This window comes from Peromyscus leucopus, chromosome 4, assembly GCF_004664715.2.
Source record: "Peromyscus leucopus breed LL Stock chromosome 4, UCI_PerLeu_2.1, whole genome shotgun sequence".
Lineage (NCBI taxonomy): Eukaryota > Metazoa > Chordata > Mammalia > Rodentia > Cricetidae > Peromyscus > Peromyscus leucopus.
The window spans coordinates 65778507-65786567 of record NC_051066.1 but is presented as its reverse complement, the minus strand read 5'-3'; the positions used below and the strand labels follow the sequence as shown (position 1 = coordinate 65786567).

General features: G+C 36.5%; 1 pseudogene; it reads right to left on the bottom strand.

Moving 5' to 3' along the window:
- Window positions 1-1550: 1550 nt before the first annotated feature.
- On the bottom strand, window positions 1551-2470 carry LOC114685901 (annotated as a pseudogene).
- Window positions 2471-8061: the final 5591 nt, after the last annotated feature.

Sequence of the window (8061 nt, the reverse complement as noted above, 5' to 3'; positions counted from 1 at the left end):
GCTGCTGTCCTTGTTCAGCTTATGTTGAGGCAATCATGTCCGTGAGACTTCATGGGTGTAGCTTTGAACATTACTAGGAGACACAATCTCAGAGCAAACTCCCTGATACTTTGGCTCTTACAATCTTTCTGTCAATTGTTCATTATATAGACTGAAACAATTTGTATTTATGTATTTAGGAATATACATATGTATATACATAATGTATGTAACAGTAATTATTAACAAAAACATCAGGAATTTAAAAGAAATCAAACAGGGTTATACAAGAGGGTTTGGAGGGAGAAAAGGGAGGGAGCAATGATGTAATTGTATTATAATCTCAAAAATAAAATAAGTAATTAAAAACAAACAAAAAATATAAATAAAATTAAGCAGTAAAAATCAACCAATAGTGACTTTGACTCAGGTTAGGCTACGGTACTCTTTCGTTAGTTTATAAAGTCACAGGTTTCCACAGGGTTTTTCGTATATCGTATATTCTTAGTTTCTGTTTATCCCTCCCCATCACTCTCACTTTCCCCCATCCCCGCACCATTTAAACATTTCAGTCTCTAGTATTTACACATCTACTTTCACATCATGTGTGTTTCTATTATTCCTCCTCTGCAAATCCCTTCCCTTTTCATAACTTCTTAATTTCTTTTCTTGCTTTCAGGATCTATCTATAGGGACTTTAACTTTAAATACAGAAATATAAACATCAAGGATCCACATGTGAAAGAGAACATACCATATTTGTCACTATGGATCTAGGTTATGTCATTCCATATATTATTTTTTAGAATCAATTATTTATATAAAGATTATTTATCTTCCTTTTTTTAGTGTGGAATAAAAATCCATTATGTATATTGTCATATTTTTCATCATCCATTCACAAGTGATTTGCATCTTGGTTAATCCTATGTCTTAGCTAGTGTAAATAGAGCATCAACTAACACAAATGTACAGATATCTCTGTTTCAGGTTGGAGTCCTCTGAGGAAATGCCTAGGAGTGTTACAGCAGGGACATTGTTCTATTTTTAGTTGTTTTGAAAAACCCTGTTTTTTACAGTGGCTGTATTAGTTTACCCTTCCACCATGGTGAATAAGGGTTCCCCTTTTCCTGCTTCCTCCTCAGCATTTGTTGTCATTTTTTGACCTCATTGAAATTGAGAATAGGGTAAATGTCACTACAAGCTAGAAAGTGTGAAAAAGAGGAGGAAGATTTTGAGCTGGGGTAACAAATTCCAACATAGAAATACATTCTAAGCAGACTAGGGTGACAATAGTTCCTAATAATTTATTTTAGATACTATGTAAAATTGGAACAAAGAAATGATAATTTTTTAGTGTCACAGAAATTCTTATCATTCTGATATGTTCATACACATTTTCTACATGTGTTATTATATTGTTTCTATTACATTAGTACGAAAGTCATCCATGTGTTAATTTTGATGCACAGTATAATAGACATTATCAATTTAAATCATTTAGGGAAAAGAAATCCATATGGAGTATCACTAGATATTACTATCTAAATATAGAAAATCACTGGACTTCTTTAATTTTTGTTTGACCTTACTTGACCCAAGAGTTTCTTAAGAACCTTCTTGACCTCCTCATTTCTGAAGGTGTAGATTAAAGGGTTCAACAGAGGAGTCACCAGGGTGTAAAACACACTCACAATTTTGTCAATGGGGAAGGAAGTCATTGGTCTTACATACAAGAATGAGCAAGGTACAAAGAATAAGACAACAACAGAGACATGAGATGCACAGGTAGACAGGGCTTTTCGACGCCCTTCTGAACTGTGTTTCCTCAGGGAGTGAAGGATGACCACATAGGAAGCAATCAGCATACAGAAAACTGAGTAAACACAGTGACCCACTGTTCATAGCAATCAGTGGCCCCAGAGTGTGAGTGTCAGTGCAGACCAACTCTAGAAGTGGTATTAAATCACACATAAAGTGATTAATGGTATTGGGGCCACAGAAAGGCAACTGGGATATAAATGTAGTCTGTATCATTCCATGAACAAATCCCACAATTCCAGCTGCTACCACCAAGGAAACACACACAGATCTTCTCATGATGGTCATGTAATGCAAAGGCTTGCAGATTGCTATATAACGATCATAGGCCATGGAAATGAGCAAGATGATTTCAGCTCCAGCGAAAAAATGCTCAGCAAAAAGCTGAATCATGCAGCCATTGAAGGATATGCTGCTCTTCTCAGAGATCAAGTCATAGATCATTTTGGGTGCTATGGAAGAAGAGTAGAAACCATCTATGATGGACAAGTAGGACAGAAAAAAAGTACATGGGCATGGCCAGGGCTGGGCTGATAAAGATGGTGAATGAGATGATCATGTTACCTGCCAGTGTGAGCAAATAGATTATTGAGCACACAATAAATAAGAGTTTCTGCAGATCTGGGTCTTGAGTCAAGCCCAGGAGGATGAATTCTGTGACATTGCTCATCCTTTCTGTCAGTTTAGTTCAGGCTGTGAGCATATGGTCATCTGAAAAGAAACCATAGGTTGTCCCAGTGATGATACTTAAAATGAAACAGTGAAATACTACATCATCTCATTTCTTCTGGTCCTTGAGGCCGATGTAGTTGCATTTCTGCTCATCTCTGCAGATAATATTACATCCCATGCAGGTATAAAGAACAGAATTAGGTTGTATTATTCCTAGTGAATTTTCTTAGAATATGACAGGACCTGATGAATGCTACAATAAACCTATCATTATTTAGATGAAAAGGGTGACTTCCAATTTTTTTCTTATATTTTTTGTTGTGAGCCTAGCCTTTAACAGCTGAGCCATCTCTCCAGCCCCCATTTTTTTCTAACCAGTCCCTGTAATAGCTTATTTCATTTTTTTGAGGGCAGATAGCATCTATTTCAATTATACTGAAGTTTTGTCTATTTACATAGTTATTAGTTATTTTTGTAAAAAGTGCAGTATTTAATGAACAACAATACATTACATTACACATTACAAAGACAAGTGTTGCTGAACTTAAAGCTCTCACATCTAATCTACAATTCTTGTTTTTTCCTAGAAGAGCATTTCATAAGATTATTGCACCTGCTCCTAGAGATAGAGATGTGGCTATGGAGGGAGTATCTTCTTTCCAGGTTTCAAAGAACCATATAACTTACAGCTCATTGAGCACACTGCATTCCAGATTTTATCCCTGGTTCTCTGTGGCAATTTCTTTTATGTTTCTTTTCTCCATATTTAGATGTTTACATGCAAGTGACACAAAATCTCCCCCAAACACCACAGTATTACCTGAATAAATTTTTCTTGTGGTTGAACTTTGTTCAAATATTAAAGTTATTCTCAGAATTAGGCAAATTTATCCTCCCTAATCATATTTTACAACTAGAATTAAACTAGATATGAGGTTATCCTGAATTTTTATTGATAAGACACAAATGACAGGGTTAGCTAAGACACCACACTTTTTCTTTTAACAGTAAATTCACCCAAAATAAGACGAACTTCTAGTTTTCATTGCCAAGTTGAAAAAACATTGAGGATAGTACAACATATTCTTTTAAATGAACTAGAAGCAGACTTTTAAGTATGAATTAGAGTTGTTCGTAATGAGCTGAGTTATTTTATACTTCTTTATCTTTTCCTGTAAGACCTACCCAAAATTATACCCAAAATTCCCTCACCCTATCCCAGCTTCAAAAAAATGAAATTCTGGATACAGAGCTCATCAGCATACACACTATTTCAGCCCCAGTAGAGTGAAGAGAAGAGGACGTGAGAAGGAGCACATTTGTTCTTCAATTTGATTTAATCCCAGATTGTCTTTACTCTGTTCATGACATCTAGAGATGGGTACAATATAGTTAATCATTCTCTAAGTTTAACTCACAAATTCTAACTTCAAAGTGACAGTGCAGAAATCATGAGGCAGGAAAAACTTCAAGTCATTACAAACAGCCATCTAGAATCAATGTATTTAGTGAGATGCAGACCTTAACCACAGTATTTTAGAAAATGACTACAATCATTCTTAGCATCATCTAATTAAGTAAAATCACCAATGGTATTTTCATGCTATTGTGTCTCAGTTAATTTCACAGAAAAATATAAAACTTCAAATTAAGTGTATAACCACAAAGTCTACTTCAGTGAGAATAAATTGGCTAAATCAGGTTAATGTGCTTACATTTTGGGAGAAAAGATTTAGTTTTCACTTACCAGTTGTAGTTGGTTGTGGATTCCTCTGTTTGCTGATTGCTGCAGTCATTGTTTCTTCCCCTCTAGGCACACCCAGCAGTGTGCAGTGAACTCTCAAAGCTAACATTGGAATTAATATTTTTTCTAGAAAAATTCTTTAATTTAGACATATTCATTTATTTATTTATTGGTCCTATTGTCAGCATTTTCTCCAAAAAATGAAGTATTTCAGTTAGGAGCTTTGATATTCCTAGGATTTAATTCATACATTCTTGATTTTCTGTGACTGGTGCTGTGAATATACACACACTTACACTCCCACCCCTCGTGCATGCATGCACCCAGACATACCACAGTAGTTTTTTCAGGTAACAATGCTGAGAATAAAGCCCAATTATGCAAATCAGAAAACATTAGTATATGCAACTTTGACATGTATAAGAGAATAAAATCAAATGGTTTAGACTTTTCCTCCTTACACTTTTGGGCATTTTTTTTTTTTTGCTTTTCTAAGATCTATTAACAACATGGAGAGAGAATTCCTATCATTTCTCAACTTCAGCTCCTCTTTAATTCCATCTCCCTAGAAACCTTCCCATATTAAGAGTAACTACTCTTAAACAAATCATCTTATTGATTCCCACTCTGCTCCAGTCATCGACACAATGACCCTTTGTTTTAATTCTTCTTTTTTTGATGCTAAAGAAATATTTAAATAGGTTTGCATAGTCTGGAGGGTCTGATTTTGGCTTAGCAAGTACCCAGAGGATTGATAATTGCCTCTTTGGAAATCTTTGCTAAGGCCTTCTGCTTACTCCCACCTGGTTCACACAGTCATCATTAGCAGTGGCTAGTTTCAGAAATGCATTTGGGTTGTTGAAATGAGTTCCTATTCTTGTATTCTAGAAACTATTCTACCAATGAACTTCACGCAGCCCTTCTTTATATATATCTTGTTTCACTTAGAGTAATGACTTTAATTCATCTATGTTGGAGCACATGCTTAAATTTGATTCCTTTTGGAGTCTAAAGCAGGTCATCATGAAAAAAAAAATCCCTGAACCAGTTGGCTATTCTTGTTTATTCTCCCATCATCTTGTGGGATTATAACAGCACTTCTTGAACTCTTCCACAAAATTGAGAAGGAAGAATTCTTCAAAACTAATTTTATATGGCCAACACTTAATGTGGTACCCTAATTAAATAGAGAATTACACTACACAACACCCCCCCCCCCCAAAAAAAAAAAAAAAAACAAACACCAAACCCAAACCAAACTTGGACTTCTGGATATGATGGCAGACTACAGGCTCCTCCTCAGTGTGAGCCAATGAATGAGAGAGAGTCGAAAACAGGGAAATAAGAATGAGGAGACTTCCACAGAGAGAAACTGAAGAACTTTGGAAGTCCATGAAAGAGGTGACATAATAACAAAACAAAGCAGAATGAAGTGAAACAAAACCCACATGATTATGGAGAACTTGCCATTAGGGACAAGACAAGCCAGCACAGCTCAGCCAACAGCTTTGGGGCCAAGAATAAAGCCTGAAGCCAATTCCTCAAGAGGCCAAAGAGGAAATTGGTCCAGGATTCAGTCACTTGTGGCAACCCAATCCAGAGATTAAAGAGTTCTCAGTAGATCTCTGGAAAGTATGGAATGAGGGATGTAGGAATTTGAAATAGTGAGATTTCCAGTGCCTACAATCTTTTCTTTTATGTCATACTCCAGAAGAGAAAGTTATGGGACCTAGGGATTCCAGGAATGGACCTAACTACAAGAAAAGACTAGAGCACAGCAGGAGCAGACCGCAACTTGTGGAATTTCACCAAAGAGTACAACTCTATGACCGTGGTCTCATCTCCAGAGTGAGACATGAAAGGGCTACATGGAAGCTTGTGTGGAACCTGGTACTGCCATTGTTGGACAGACTAGGTAGTTACACCTTTGTACTTCAAGTGTTTAATGTGTTGTAAAGTACAGGTTGTTAGAAAAGTCCCTTTTATGTCCTTCTTTTCCCAAACCTACTATACAATATTTTTTTTATAGATTTTCATATTTCTAGTCTATATACTTTCCCCCTCATTCCTATTCCTCTCCTTTATTCCATGCCCCATCTTCCCTTTACTCCTTGAATATACCACATTTTTCCATCCAGGACTCTCATACTCATGTCTGCAAATACTACAGGAGATAAGTCATGAGCACAACTTCTTCTCCTGTAATTAACACTGAGACTTTTGTCAAAGCATCATAGTAGTTACTGCAGTCAGCTTTCCTCCTGAACATAAATACAAGTGAAAACAACCCACATGGAAGACTCACACAAAATAAAACAAGCAAAAACAGAGAGAAAAGAGGAAAATCTATAAATAGAAAACCAAACTAATGTACAAGGCACAACAAAGATATAGATATACATATATATGCATTAGACAACACTTCACTATAAAAACTCCATAAACTTATATCCCCCTCAACACTAGAAAACAACGATGAAAAAGTTGAACTTGCAGAAAATAGTATCAGCTTTAACTAGTTTTTTTGGTTGACTCAAAATTTCACACATGTATAGAATACACATTGGTCACATCTACCCCTATTTCATTCCTCCTGCTTTCCTTGCTCCCTCCCACATATTTCCCATCTCCCTCCAGATTTTTTTTTTAAAAAATAATCCACTAGATGAAACTAGTGCTGCCCATTCAAGTACATGTTTGGGGTCATCTACTGAGGAATGAGCAACTTCACAATTCCCCAGACATCTCCAAAAAAGTAACTCTCCCTCCATTAAGATCCATCAATGCCTGTAACTTGTCAGCTAGGAGTTGGGCATCAGGATAATCTCCTCACTCCATGCTTGTTATTTTGTTTTGTTTTGTTTTGTTTTGAAGACAGGGTTTCTCTGTGTAGCTTTGGAGTCTGTCCTGCAACTCACTTTGTAGACCAGGCTGGCCTGGAGCTCACAGAGCCTCTGCCTCCTGAGTGCTGGGATTAAAGGTGTGCACCACCTCTGCCAGGCTTCCATGCTTGTTAGTGTGAAGACCTCATGTTGGAACAGCCATGTCTTGTGTGTAACAGCATGCCACGTCCAGAGGTGAGTTTTTACAGAATTCCTTTCTATATTCTAGCTCTTCATAGTATTATGTTTTTAAAATGCAGAGATCAAATAGAGGACCCAACTAAGTAGATGAGGAACTAATCTAAGATGTGGAAAAGAAACTTATGAAGTCAGTTATTAAATACACATTAGATAAAAGACAGCATCTTCAATAGAGTTCTGGAAAAACTGGATATTCACATATAGAAGAAAGAAACTAGATATTTTTCTCTGACTCTGAAGACAAATCTGCTCCAGACAGGTCAAGGACATCAATGGAAGTCCTCAAAACTCTCAAACTGCTGGAGAAAAAAGTAGGGAGTACGCCTTGAGATGTAAGTAAGGATTTTTGGCTAGGACTTTAGTCTCTCAGAAAATAAGGCAATTAACTGTCAAAGGGGACTGTATGAAATAAAATAAAAACAAACTTCTATATGGCACTCTTTTATTCAATGTAGTGCTTATGCTAGTTATTTATTTATTTTTTTTTGTCAGTTTGACACAGCTAGAGTCATCTAGGAAGAGGGAACCTCAATTAAGAAAATATCTTCATTAAATTGGCCTTCAGGCAGGTCTGTGGGCATTTTCTTAATTAATGATTGATACAGGAGGGCTAAATCCACTGTGAGTGGTGCCACTCCTGGGCAAGTGATCCTGGGTTGTATAAAAAGTAAGGTAAGTTAGCCATGAAGAGAAAGCTATTGAGTAGAATCTGTCCTCCATGGTCTCCATCTTTAGTTTCTGTCTCTAGGATCCTGCTTGAGT